A 15,307-nucleotide genomic window follows, 5' to 3' on the forward strand; every position below is an offset into this window, starting at 1 on the left:
CAGAGATCGCGACTTCGCGATGTAAATTTCGGGTAGACGAGGGTGTCGAATCCATCGGACTTTGTAAGAAGCCTTAATGTAAATAGACATGCACCCATGGGTGGGACGCGAAAGGGTGCCTTCATGAATCGATCATAAGCCCCGTTCGCCTTTTTCCGATAGACGCCCATTATACCTCCATTGTGCGCTCTCTTTAAGCGGCCGCCTCGTTATTGCTCGATGCAACCTTCGGAATCCGACCATCATTAATTACCATTCAACGATTTCATCGACCATACCCGTCCACCTTCTACCCATTCTTCCTCCGATCTCCATAGTTATTCAACGAAGGGCTTCCGGCACCCATCGTGGCCACCCGACTTACCAGCATCGATCATACGGAATCCTTTTGGCCAACAAAAATCGTTATTAAATTTGCGTGACCGACCTGTACCTCGTTCCGAACGACTACCTAATCGAGATACCAGCTACGTATATTTCCCATCGAAAAATAGCTTCTCTGGGCTAGATTGGAATTCGCCGAACGAAAATTCGTCTTTGGCCGAACGTGTTACGAAAGCTCGAGCAGCGAGCGGCTAGTGAAAATTTTATTCTCCCCTCGGAGAGCAGCCCTGAATTCTGACAGAAATCGATCCTCGGAGCCGGGCCGGGGCTATGAGCGCGACCGCGATACGAATCAGCTATCTACGTAGTAGCAGGTACCACCTACGTACCTAACAACGAAATAACGTTAACGCGACGCGATCAAGGAATCGCGCGGATCCCGGTGCACGTAATGCACAGCGCGCGGGAGAGACGCATCTCGGAGCGGGAAAATCATCCGAGTAAATTCTAGAAACTGCGCTAATGGAGGCTACGTCTAATTACACGCATCGTATTAATTAGCTATCGTATTACTTTGAATTGAAACTAATCCGGAACATCTCTTTGGAAGAACGATGGAGACTAACAATGACGGAGTGACTCGCGACTTCCTCCTTTCGTCTCTCTGCTTGACGACTGAGTGACGCTTCTCCGCTTGGATCTGACATCGTCTTCGTATCCCACGATTAATGTTCACGGAATTCGGCTGATATCACCGAGGAGAAATTACTAAAGAGTGGCAGCCTCATGGGACTTTGTGCCGCACGAAAAATTCTGCAATTTTTTACGCTCTCTAGAACATATCGCCGAAGTAAGAAACAGAAAGCAGAACACTCGCCGATGCTGAGCCGGCCGTATAATTTACTCGTTAAAGAGTAATTGATAATGAGCGAAATAATTAACCGATTAGTCCTGAAGTATTCTAGATACAAGAAAATTGCGTACGACCTTTTTTTGCAGACAATAGCAGTACCTACAACTTTTATTTAAAGCATTTTTCGATATTTTGGAGAAAAAAAAAATTTTCGATTTTTCCGAGATTTTTCCAAGGGGTACCCCTTCAGATTTCGCGAAATTTTCATTTTTGGCTAATAACTCCCAAACCGTTGGAGATACGGAAAAATTGCATCAGACCTTTCTTGTAGAGGACGACGAGATCTACAATTTCCATGTAAAATTTTTCTGTTAGCTTGAATAGTTTACGAGTAATTTGCAAAAAACTGTTTTTTCGTTTTTCGTCAATAACTCGTAAACTATTAATGCTAGCGGCAAACTTTTATACAGAAATTATAGATCTCGTCGTCCTCTACAAGAAAGGTCCTATGCAATTTTCCTGTAGGACGAACCGTTTAGGAGTTATCGAGGAAAAATGAAATTTTTTGTCAAAAGTTCGCTGTTTCGACGGTGGAAAGACCGAATTTCGTCAATGCCCATAAAATGCCAGTTAATCATAGTTAACTCGTTAAATATCGAAGTTAGAAGAAAAACAACTTTAATTTGAAGCATTTTTCGAAAGGTTGAGAAAAAAAAAAAATTTTTCATTTTTCTGGAACTCTTCCAAGAGAAAATGTGTCCAGTCGTAAAATCGTCTTCAGCGAAACAAGCGGGACGCTGGTTCGTGTAAAGATTCGAATTAATCCATTCCTATATCCATGCAAGAAGGCAGAAGGGAAGGGAAGTAATTACAAGTACCTAATGACTGAAGTTCGCATTTTTTTCATTTTTCAAGATTTTGTCAAGGGGTACCCCTCGTACCTCGGTGGCACGTTGATCGACTCGATTCGCATCACGTGCTCGCTCTCCCCGATATCCATACTTATTTGCCGTGTACCGTTATAGTTATAAGGTACTCGCGTGTGCGAAACCTCGAACGAGAAGAAGGGTGAACGGACGGAACACGAAGCGAGGTGGTACCGGACCGCGACTACCTATTCCCGTTCGTCTTTTGTATCTCGTCGTTTGACTCTCGTTAAATCGATAAATCTCTGAACGTAAACGTTACACGTAATCTTAGGAAGATCTCGCGGTTACCGGGAACGAATAGAGATCCGTGGAGGCGACCGATTAATAACAACGCGGTGCATCGCGAAAAGAAAAAGCGAACAGGAGGAAGATAAGCAGACGTACGAGCAAACTCGAATCGTATATCAACGTCGAGCTTAATATACTTCTGTCTCCAGCGAGGAAGGATAAGTACAACGTTCGTACGAATCAATTAGCGGTAGTTGTTTACAACTTCCCCTGCACAGTGCATGGTTTCGGACTATTTTTAACCCGAGCCAGAGAAGGGGAAGGAAGCGGTCCCGAATGGAAACGCATCGATCGCGGTTTTTCTTCGCGTTTACCGAATCGCAATCGGCACGAATTCCGGTGGCGGACAATCGAATGGAAAATCGAGGTCGGTCATAATACGTACGCAGAAAACGGGCCCGGGCACGCACAAAACGGAGATTAATATCGCCGTAATTCGTTGGTCAAATATTTATTTCGCGTTTAATTAATCGTTAGCTTTTAATGGCCCTGCCATATTTCCCGGGTTGTTTGGCCGTCTGGCCGTGAGCCGCGGGGTCGCGGCTATTCTATTATAAATTATAGCGGAATACTATTAGGCGGCTCTGGCATATTCCCGGGTTGCATCAGGGACTCGCGTGAATTATCGATGGCGCCGACCTTACGCGTTCCGCCTCGTCCGTTCCGCCGAGATCGTTACCGACTCCGAGACGAGGCGAAGACGAATCGCGATTCGAAGAAATCTGTAAACCCGAAAGGAGGTCGAGACGGTATCGCGGGTGAAAGGTGTATGTACTGCTGTACGCGAATTTCTCCTTACCCCTCTACGAGCGGTACACAGGCCCGAGCAGTCACGCTACCTGCTGGCACTACTAATTGCATGTCCGACCAAAGTATATCACCACTACTGCCATCCTTTATTGCCGCCTACCGTACCCGAAACTATTCGTTTCCCTCTCGCCCCTTTTCTCTGTCCCTGTTCGTCCTTCCCGACGGCTCGTCACTCTTCCCTTTTACTCCCGCTATCAACCTTCTTTCCTCTTCCTATCTCTATCCCGTTTCACCGTCGCTCTCGACCCAGCAAGCTTGCCGCGTGACTCGCAATGCGTGAAAATAGAATTTAAGCAATCGTTTCTTTCGACACACCTCGACTTTCCGTTTCCTTTCATCGCTCGTCTAACCAGTAAATAATTCGTTCCACGGCGTCTGTCAACGACGGTAGCTAGACCAATATCGTAATTAGTTCTCGTATCAGATGCGTTCGCGTTCGGTAAGAGGGCCGCGTCGAATTTCACGGAAGCTACGATTTAATACTGGACGTCTGACACGCGTTATCTCATTCGCTATTATCCCGATCTGCTGCACCCTCGCTTCTTGCCATTAGTTCGAAGAAATCCACTCTGCGTTTTCCCTCGAATTCTTTTTTCATCATTCGTTATTAAATTTACGGTATCACTTTTACGAGTAATCCATAGTACCGGGCGGAACCAGAAACTCTGACCGACTTTACCTGAACTACTCGTTCTCCTCGGCCGCATAAAATATTTTGTCTAATAGTTTGCGCTTTAAAATTCGCAGTAACCGCGAAATCCATAACTAACTTCCTAAAAGCATAGTACATCAGTTCGCCTAAGCGTCGAGTGCTCGCTCCGACCTCCGTTGGTCGTTTACCTCTTTTCCACCCTCTTTGTCGCTTCATTCACCCAACGAGCATCGCGATTATTCCACCGGTCGAGCGCGAACAATCGATTAATCATTAACCGTATTCGGTATTCTTCTTCTAGTTGCCTCGGCGTTACGGCGTATTTCTACCTGATAAAGTTAGATCTAGAAGAGTACAGAGGACGACCGATCAATTCGCAACACGATCATAAGGTCCGTCGATCGGCGATCCGAAACACTTCACTACGGAAATTGTGGTACACTCAAGGTTCAAGCGTTCCAGTTGGGTCGTTCGTTCGCGTTCGGTCCACCCGCAGACTGGGTTCGGAGTTTGGGTAAAGTAAGAGCGGAACCGTGTCGAATTCTAGAAGCTACGATTGGTCCCCGTGAAACACGTCGATGGAGAGAGACGAGGGCGATCGAGCAGGTGTGAAACGGAGAGAAGCGGACGAGGCGCCGCGGCACAGAGGATTCCCGCTAGTAGAAGACGACGCGATTATAAAGCGTTCAAACGTACAGCATACGAACTTTCCTGTTGCAGTAACGATTTCTGAAACGGTAGGTCGGATCGCGGGACGCGCGGAAGCTACTTTAGGCGGGATCCGCGAGAACGCGCGAAACTCATGTCAGCTTTATTTCGGTAAGCCGAGCCTCGAACCAGCCGAAATACACCGGGACTCGACGCTGCGGCGCGGAGCGGCAGGACAGCATTACGACGAGACCAGAATATTTATGTAAAGTCTCGTTTTCCCCGAACGGACTGCGGACGTATAATCGGATAACCTGTCAAGCGGCAGTTTACACGAGATATTTACGAGCTCGCGAACACGCGTACACCGTCAACGGAGCTAAAAACCCATCCAGGTTAACGAGCCGCGCTCAAATTTCAAATAACTCTGTCATCGATCTGTACCCAGTTTGGTTTTCGATTCACCGACGTTAAATCGTACGGACGTTTGTCCGGATTCGCGGGTAGAACACCACCACGCGTTCGTCCCCTGGTTCTTACAATTACATGGTTTCGAACGTCGCTATCGCGAACGGTGATCGACGCAGCTCACGAGCTTAGATGTCACGCGATTACGCCGAGTTTCCGTGTCGATCGCGCGACGCGGCAATCGGTTTTATGACTCCGACGCGCCGATGGATAGTCGCGTGCCTTAATTAAGGAGCGTTTACTGGTGCATGTGAGATAGCGATCTTGATGGCGCGAAAAGAACTCTCGTCGCGTACATTTCTCTTTAAAGTTTTATTAAGCTATTACTTAATTCCTTTTTGTATTTGGTCGCCGGTCGCTCGGGAGTCTTTAAGGGTTCGTCGAACGGACGCGTCGCCGACGATTCGGATGCTTACGATTATCCAAACCGTTCGGCTAATGAAACTAAACGTGTGATTTCTAATTTACGAGCGATACAGCGACGTTCATAAGCGATAGGCGCATGAAACGAGGGTAAGCGAGCGAGGACGGTGGCGCGACACCCGAGGGCAGGCGGAGGAGAGGAGCAGGCGGACAGAAAGGATTTATCGTCAGGTTACCGAGCCGTAAATGCAGCCGGACGAACGGAGAAAACCGCAGGAAACTCTGTCATTGACCGTCGGTAATTTCTCTCTTTCTCTCTCTCGTGCGCAGCCACCCCCTGGTCACCCTTTTCGCGATAATTCTCTCCCGTCTCCGTTCGATGCTCAGCGCGTGTTTCCAATTTCGCTCTTTCCCGCCCGGCTCTCGTTTCCACGGAATCGCGTCGCTTCCAAACATTATCAACTCGTAGACAAAGCCATATGACGGTTCGGCTTTCAACCGAGCCGAATTTCAGTCGTGCGGATTCTACTCGTCTCGCAGTGTCCGCGGTTTATTCGGTTGATATCTACACGTAAGGATTATATACCTACACTCTGCCAATGATCAGAGGATCTTTGAACGAAGCGCATCCGTGTTTATTCATTTTCGTGTTACGTGTGGCTTGCGATATCCAGACCTCGATGCATCAACTACTCGCTCTTCGAGGACTTGGAAATTTCCGCAAAAAATGCGTCGACGCCAACGGTCATCTCTTTTTATAAACGAAACGGTTTTTTTCTCCACGGGTCTCTCGTTGAAAAACCAGTGATTTCGCACTACGCGGCGCAGTGATTTCGACGGTGAAGTAATAACGAGATATTAGAGTCGCTCCATTTAACAGAGAAGAGTTCGAAGCGCGAGACACGGACGCTGGCGAGAGCTAAAATTTGATACTCCTCTAATTAGTGTCCGGCGCGAGACGAGGGAGAGAACTCGCGAGACTCGGTAATGCGGCTAGAGGGAGGAAATAAGTGGAATATGTAGTACGTACTACTCGGTGGCACGTACATCGGAGTCACAACTAAAACCGGGGTTAAACAGAATTCTGCTCACCGCTCTCTGTCTCTCTCCCTCCCGTTGTCCCATCGTCCCATAATTGAGCTTTATCACCCCTATTTCGAGTAGTTGCCCCTATCTAATTTTCTACCCCTGCTCGGCGACCAGTCTCTCGGCTGCGATCCGTGTTCCGACTCCCAGCCGAGACGGAGGACGAGAGCGAAACATGCGAGACGAGAAACTAAGGTGCCGGATAAAAATATGTAGGTACGGAATTAAAACGAAGCTAACGCGCTCGTTCTCCTCGTTTCTGTTCGCCACTTTCCGTTTCGGCGACTAATCTAACTCTGTCTTGCGTTTTTAGTGGAACTAGAGCGAAAACGGAAGCCCGAAAGCGCCTCGTGACACGTGAAACCCGTGGCCAACATAAAAATCCGTCGGGGATCGAAAGCGACGCGTGCGCCTCGTTATATCTTGAACCTACTCGACCTTTTAAACCGGTCGTCGAGAACTTTGCGAGCCGGCGACGTTACTCGTTTTCTGTAAAAAAGAAAATAAAAAGGAAAAGAGAACGAGAACGCTTTTGTTTAAAAGTAATCGCGACTCGTCGATCCGCCGCGATGTCCTCGCGAAAATTGTTAATCCGTCCCGATCGAGTGCAGGTACCTATACGCGGAGATTTTCTCCGTGGGCGAACTCAATCCCGAAACAGGTGAACCGCGGTGAACGATGAATATACAACGAATACGACATTAGCAAGTAAAATCTCGAGGATGGAAAGGAGGCGGAGTATGTCCGGAGGTAAAACACGTAAATTCAAACTCAAAACAAGCCGATGCATAACGGGAGATTTTAACAGATCACAGCATAGACACTCTGAAACCTGTTAGCACGACCGTGCTCGTCCTCGACCAGTGAACGACGATTCTGTATGATTTTATTATTGCCGCACACGAATCGCGAATATATCGACGCAACGAGGAAATCGACGGATGTCGGCGATTTTCTGGAAGCCATTTCGGAATAGAGAAGACGTCGGAAAAAAACGACGTGACGCGTCTGTCGCTGACTTTGACGGAGCTCTACGAGTTTCTACGAGGGGCGGACGAATAGGAATCTCGCGTTTTTTCGCCAGGGATTCGTTAATATTTTCGACGATGGGAAGAAGCGGTACCGAGTAAAGGAAGAAAATAAAAGAAGAACAAGACCGGTGGGTGGTACACGTTACTCGATTCGCGTTCAGATTTGCATCTAGCGAGTCGGTCGGTCGCACGGAGTCAAACGTAAACGTTGGCCGCTGCGAGAATTCTCCGTCGCGGAAAAAAGTAGTCCTCTTCCATTTCCCGGGACTTCTATTCCGGGGAAACGGGATCGTCCGATTCTTTTCCTGGGCAAAACGATCGCACCGCGGGCTGAGTCGGCGAAATATATTTCACAGCAATCCGGTAAGACGCGCCGGGCGACGTCGTTGTTTGTTAACCCGTCCCCTATTTCAGACCTTCTCTCCCGTCCTTATTTTTTTCCGTCCTACCGATTTTCCTCTCTCCTTTCCGGCGTGTGTGCACCTTCCAACAAATTTTCCCGGAGCCGCGCGCTCCGTGTTATTGCCGTGTTAACAGGGTGCTTGAAGAAAATTAACCTTTATCGTTGGGACTTTTAATCCGTTGGCGCTCCAGTTGGCCAGGCATTAAACGAGCTTAAGCGGTAATCGACGAAAGGATTGTTTAGGATAATGAGCCCACCGGAAAGTGTTTGGATGGCCAGTGCTAGTGCCGGAAACTGGCACCGTTATTACCCCGATCCTTTATTAGATATAGATACGACCCCGATTATCGACGCTTACCTATATTTTGCCGATCGCTTTAATCGGGGAAAGACATTGGAACGCGTGCACCTTAATACCTCCTCGCGATAGCTATAAACGATGCTTCGATCCACGATAAGTCGATTAGTACGTCGAATGCGTTTCCATTAGCACCTGAGTTCTGCGCCGCGCCGTATCAGTAGTACGAGTCAATGCGTGGGCCGGCAGAGCGAAGTCAGATCATAGATATCAAAGGTGAATAGTATGTACAGCATTCTAGGGCACCGAAACGCGCGCGGTCATTAGTTTTCGTGGGAGATTAAGAGACGGTGTATTGGTGGAGGTAGAACGCATCGGTAGTTCTGCCAGTTTTACCGGAGTATACCGGGTCGCAAGTTCGGTTCTATCTGTCAGTGGCAGGCGAAGCGAAACCGAGGCGAGCCCCGAGGACGTAAGGATCCAAAAGGGTGGTACCGGTGGTCGTCGATGGAAGGAAGAAGGAAGAAGCGAGGACGGTGGTTGGCGGGTATATAGCGAGGGAAACCAAAAGGAAGAGTGGACGGGCAAAATTGCCGCTTAAACATGACGCGCGCATCCCAAGTCAAACTGTGCGAGTTTCCTAACCGAGCGAAGGCTGCCTCATCCAAAGCCCCGCGCACACCCTCGGTCCCTCCGACCCGTTCGATAATATTGGATATGGCATCCTCGTGCTCGGCCGCCTACGTAACCTCCGACTCTCTCTCGCGCGCCACGTAACCCCGAGTCGACCAATATGCGGTAGAAGTTATGTGGTGTCGCTTTATCCCTTCCCTCTCCCACTATCTCGTCCCCTTTCTTCCAACACGTCTGTGCCGAGAAGATGCTGAGTTCTCGAGTTTCTTAACTTTTCCCTACTTACTTCCATCCTTCCTTCCTTCCTTCCTTCCTTCCTTCCTTCCTCTCTTCCTTCCTTCCTTCCTTCCTTCCTTCCTTCCACCCTTCCTGTATCTGTTCACCCGTTTCGTTCCTCGCCTCGCTTCCCATCCTTTATTCGGCCGGTATATGTACGCTTTTGCCTATAAAATCGGTCTTGTCAAGGACTTAATATCTCGAGGCCCGTCTTCCCGAACGCGAAATCGATCGAATCGGATGGGATGGAATTTTATCTGCGAATCCGCGCGCTCGTTCGATTACTTCATCGATCGCTATCCCGTAAATTGCCAATAACTCTTCTGTACGCCTAGCGTACGTAGTTATGTTTCGCGGTCGTGCCCTGACTACTTTCAGAACTAATTTACCAACGAGCACGGGGACAAGGAACGGCGGAGACTGCCTCGTCCTCGTCCCCGTGTATCTCGTCTGCTCTCGATTACCCCGACAGGAAATTTCTTCTTCGGTAACGAGACGGTTTCTCGATCGCCACGGTGATCGATCGTATTGACGTTGCCGTAAACATCGATGCTCCTTGTTTTCCGTCTGTCAGGAACAGATCCGGGATCTGGTTCCGATGCCATTACACGAACGAAGCTTATTCATTATGAATCACTCGTCGTTAGTCGCGTAACCGCAATCCCTCGTCGAGCTCATCCAAAACTATCGACTACAGACTGGACTGTGAAACGGCTCAAAGAGCGAGGAACGAGACGGGAAACCGAAAGAGTTGATCGGAACGAGAATCGATGAACGTCGACCGTTCGGCGGTAGAGAAAAATAGGAAACTGGTGGTCGTAGCGCGAAGAAATCGGTTTATTGCTCGTGACACGTTTCCGAGTTTCGCCGAGTACTCGCAGTCGGGGCCACAGCGAAAGAGCAAGTTCGCCGTTGCGTCCTCGGCAAATATATTTTCCGAGCTCGGTAACGCCCACTTCCGCTGCATTCGTTGGAATAAAATACTCGCAGTCGTGAAATACTCGATCGCTACCACCGGGTAACGCGGTGTTGTTCGGTCTCGAGAACGAGCGCGAGGGACATTCGATTCCAATCATTCCGACGGCACTCGTTCGATTTATCAATTTGCACGCCCGTAACGTAACGGCGTACACGCTCTTTCTAGGAGACCGCGGAATTCGAAAAGCTACGAGCGGGTGCGGTGGTTTTTCGAACGCGACACGAGTATGCACAGCGCGCAGATTTGTATAGGCGCCGCGCCGCGTTATTGCCGAGGTAATTATCCACGCTGTCTTTCTTCTTCCGCTTTACGGCCTAGCCCCATAAAGGGAGCTGACTAGGTGCTTTTACCACCCGCAGGGGCGTGTCGTAGGGGACGTTGCTCGTTCGAGCAATAAAAAAGCGCAGCGCCGCGTGATCGAAGCTCGCACATACACGATCCTACGACCCGCGCGCGTTGGGAAAAAAAGGACGAGCTTAAACGGGCAACGAACCGATCCAGGTTTTGTCCGCGGTATCCGCGTGCCGTCTGCTACGCCCGTAACAGATAGCCCGTCGTTTATGACCGATAACCTATGCGGTTTCATCGTCTTTTAGAATACCTCGCGAGAACCTAGTTCACCGTTATTGAAAGCTCTCAAGCATTCTTTTACCTTTTCATCGAAATAGTTCCTACGAATATACGAGGGGTCTCGCGATAACTTCTATACGAGACCGCGTTACGTAAAGCAATTGATAAGCACGCGCGGTCCGATGGTCGTTACAAGGAATCGTTCGTGGCGAGTATATCATTTTCCACCGAATTTACTTCGGGACCGCGTGTAAAATTGCGATAAATTATTTCGAAGTTATTAATAGTTTACTACCATGCGATCCCTCGAACGCGGAGCAGAGACTGTTGCGCTCCTCTTCCCCTAGTCGTGCAGCCGATGCTCGTATATTTTTTTCTAGCTAACCGCGTTGTACGTAAAGTTGTTTGTAGACGTTGCGCGCACGATCCAGGAAATACGGTCAATTTCTTCGTCGAATCGTCCGCGAAAGGAGCGACCGATCGGAAATCGGAGCATCCAGCTAACGAAGCGTAAAAACTAATTACACGTATAGCACATCGGACCAGAAAATCCTGTAAACACCGCGTTTAATATACATACATATGTACGCACAGTCGGGCGGACAAGCGGGGAACGTCGACCGTCGATATTTGATCACCGAATCAGCGTAACAAGTTGAAATTCGACTGTGATGCTAGTGTATCAACGAGCCGCATCATCGACGACCTCCTCTATGGTTTCGAGGAACCGCACGAATTCAGCAAAAGCAGAGAATTCGCCGCGATAATCGGTACGCGGCATCGATCAATTTCGTTTCGAGATTGAAATTACGCGGATTAAATCGTTTCTCCTACTCTGAACGCGACTCGACGAACAGCTAATTAGCTACGTTCTGTTCGTAAATATGAACGCAAAATTATTCACAATTACGTCGACAGTCAGGAGTTGCACTCGTGCGTACAGGCGTCGTGTCGCTCTTTGTAGACGTAAGATACGCGCAGCCCCTCGGGACGTCGGTGGAAAGAGTTAAATGAGAAACAGAGGGTGCGTTAGACGCGGGAAGCTGATTAGTTGCTCCGGTGAATAAGAGACCGAACAATGGTTCGGCGTCGGAATGAACGCGACGGTACGGGACGGGACGGTAGTTAGCAGCGACAGTATCGTGAACGCGGCTAGCTGTGCATCGCGTCGATACCTCGTCCTGTCTGTCTCCGCGGTAAATATAACATTGCACGTCGTTGGGGATGAACATGGTATGGCCAATCATTGCGAGAAACGAGACTGGCCTGTTTCTATTTTACGGCACACGTCCCATTGTGTTCCATTGTATAAACGTTCCTGACGCGGACTAATTATTCGGCAGTCATCGACTCGTCGGTGACGAATCATGACTATCCGCACTGTTCTCGGATAAAAATTGCGACGAGGGAGAATAAAAACGGGAGTTCGTCGTCCTCTCGAACGTCAACGATCCGTCAAGCTCGACGATTTTATCGCAAATTATCGCTCGTTTTTCGTCTTTTCATACTTCTCGTGAATAAATAAAATTAGGATAGTTAGGTTTCTATCCAGAATTAGGGTACGATAGCGGTATTAGCGAGGTGGTGCAACGTTCGCAGAATCCACGAACGCGATGAGAAGTTTATCGTTCTTCGTTACTCGTAGATGCATCCGCATCGCGGATGAAACTCGGTCGATTCAAATACGCTCCGGAAGCACGTTCGCGGCGCACAAAAGCTATTATCCGGATTCAAACGAGGAACATCATCGTCATAATACAGGAATCAGCGCAAAGAGAACGCGTGTCCTGCTGTCGGTAGGTACCTACTCGACGCCCGACATACGAGATAGATCCGACCGGTATTCAGCGTTTAGATTCCAGCATCCAGTAGCTAATACGTAGATCCGATCCGGTCGCTGGAAACGGCAACCAGTCGACGACGAGAAACCGTTGGTTAAGGACGAGTTACGAGTATGCAATTCCCAGCATCAGAATCGCCGAAAGAGCGAGGCACAATTAAACGTAACTGATATAACACGGCAATAAACGATGGCGCGCGCAATATTTGCCGAGTGCGGTCGGCGAATGAAAAAAACATTGGCAATCACGGGCCGAGCGAATTCGCGAAAGCGTTTTTCGAGGGGACGGTGAAACGCGTTATCATACGCATATCCGTCATGAATTATTACTACGCGAAACGGATAATCTAGCAGAAATTCCTGGGCATCGCGACAGCGCCTCGCTGGCCCGCTGCGTTCGCGGATTTATTAATAATATTAAAGCATATGCGAACCGGAATTTGTTGGCACAGCGTTCGTGTTTCAAACAATTTTCCAACCGAGTTTCGAGACAGACGGCAATGAAATACGCGCGTCGAACGGAACGAGAGCCCGGTATTGCAACGCTCGAACGCGCGCATTTATCGTAGACTAATTCGATGAACGCGGCGGCGGGCATCTGGATATTCGCGATTCGATCGAATCGCGCAAACCGTCAATCCCGACAGCTGGTGGTAGTCGTGGAGAGGTCGCGAGCGATCGCGGAGTCGATTAACCGATCATGGACGAGGCAAGATTGAACGAGACGCGCGCGAATCGATATTCTGCGCGCGAAGAATGAAGAAGAACGAGTAAAAGATGGAAGTCGAAAACGGCGAACGTTGCCTCGATGGATCGTTTCACGTAACTGGAATCACCGGGGTACCTCGAACCGATCGCAGCCGGGGTGGCGAGGATACGTCGGCGTCAACCGGTATCGCGGTCTAAGCGCGAACCGCGCGTAACCGACACCATTTCCGTTCACGGGACGGAACGTGAACAGAATACTTCCTCGCGATTCGCGAACGGCGCGCCTCGAGAGTAGAGATATCGACCGAGCGCGCCGCGATGAAACAACGAAATTCCATAAGCGCCGTTTCGAACACAAGTCGGGGAATCAAAATTCCATTCGTGCGCTCGGTCGGAAAAACTATGAGTCTGATCCATCGACGAAAACGTGGGATACCGGCAAGCGCGCTGAAATTCCTTGCTAAGCGATTGTAATATCTCGGTGAAGAGGAGATTGTTCGTTGCACGTCCGGACGATATGTAATATCGAGTGGGCGAAAAAAGCTTTCGGCAAATTCTCGATCGGTCGTCCAGTGCCGAAGTAGTAACGGTCGTTGTATAGGCGGACAGTTGGCCGGAGTGTGTAACGGTGTAACTGGCGGACGCAGTAGCCTGGATTTATTTGGTCAGACAGGAAACACTGTCGCTTTACCACAGCGCGCGAGCGAAACAGAGAGGACGAAGGAAGAGAGGCCGATTTCGACCGGTAGTAGGGTATCGAATAGCGGCAGGTGCCGAGCGAGCGAAACGAGGACCAGGCCGATGAAGCAGTGTCGGGCGCGGCTAGGACTAAAGGGCGAGGACATGCATATTAATAGGGAAACAAGTACCGAAATGTCTGACCACCACCAGTGAACGAGCCGACGTCGTCGCTGCATCGAGCGTTCCATCCCCGTACGTTTAACACCCACCACCTTTCCACCGTTCAATCTCGCGACTAGCTTCTGCTTCAAATAAAGTACGGCCACGTTCTTCTTTGAACGCGAAAAACTTGTCGTCCGGAAATTCGTAAAACAGTACAGATATAGCGAGTAGGCAGACGAAGTGAGAGGACGAGAGAGGCGTGACAGGCCGTGCGTAAGCCGTGTTCGCGTGTCGCGTTCCGCTGGTTGCCGGCTGGGGTTCGTACGAGCAAGAAAGAAAATAAAGGGTGTAGCCGACGCATAAATTAGTGGCGAAAAGTTAATTGGTGCGGACGCTGGGTCGCATTCGCAGTGGGTACAAGTTACAGCGGTAGCGCGGGCCGTGTTCCGACTCCCGAGGCTGATCTAAACCCGTGCGCCGACCACCGTATTCAGAGAGCCGAGTGCCCGAACGCGTTGTTTCGCGGCGACCCAAATTATCGGCACCGTTCGAACACGCTCGTCCGTACTACAAATTCGTCGTTATCGCGAGGTCCCCACAGGAATACGATCGATCGTCGGGTCGACGAGAACTTTCCGCGACGTTACCCGGGTTAATTTTCTCCGCGGGAGGAGCACGAGGTCGAGTCGTAAACCGCGACAGGGACACGTCGTCAGCGATACGCGAGCATCTGGCAACGGGTGACATAACGGACGCGCGGTGGCGGTATCCTGAATTATCGGTCCAGACCAAACACGCTGATTCGCGCAAATTTGTAATTCGAAATAATTATTATCGTCAAATCGGAGAAGCGGTTGCACTATCGGCATTTCTGTCAGTAATGTGGATAAACGTAGATTCGGAAATGGACACACCAGCGGACGGATGGACGAGAGACGACGAAGACGCATGAGAATGGTAAACCAGGCGGACTCTGCGTATATAGGTAGTTTATTTTTTAATTCGGACCAGCTTTCCGCACTTTAATAAAACCGTCGAGCACGATGGAGGAAAAAGAGCGAGAGAATAGAAGCGGCAGCTCGGCTGCTTCTTTACATCCTGTGCCGCGCCACGGTTAGCGGACAACATGCGCACGTACGCGCTTATACGCGGAGTAAACCATACCGTTGAATAATATACATACATACATACATACAGCAGGTATAGTACATCCTGGACCGCCCACGATTCCTGGCTTCTTAATTAACGAGTACCTGATGAATGCTCCTAGAGCGCCAGAACGCGCCTCGAATATTTTCCTTATTA

At 49.5% G+C, this 15,307-nt stretch overlaps 1 protein-coding gene across 1 annotated transcript in view; it reads right to left on the minus strand.

The window, feature by feature from the left end:
* LOC108627040 (hemicentin-1) overlaps positions 1-15,307 on the minus strand; it is a 202,844-nt gene that overhangs the window by 173,617 nt on the left and 13,920 nt on the right. The gene's annotated exons all lie outside the window — the stretch shown is intronic.

The sequence above is a fragment of the Ceratina calcarata genome, unplaced genomic scaffold (genome assembly GCF_001652005.2).
Source record: "Ceratina calcarata isolate Rehan_Ccalc_2016 unplaced genomic scaffold, ASM165200v1 scaffold436.2, whole genome shotgun sequence".
Lineage (NCBI taxonomy): Eukaryota > Metazoa > Arthropoda > Insecta > Hymenoptera > Apidae > Ceratina > Ceratina calcarata.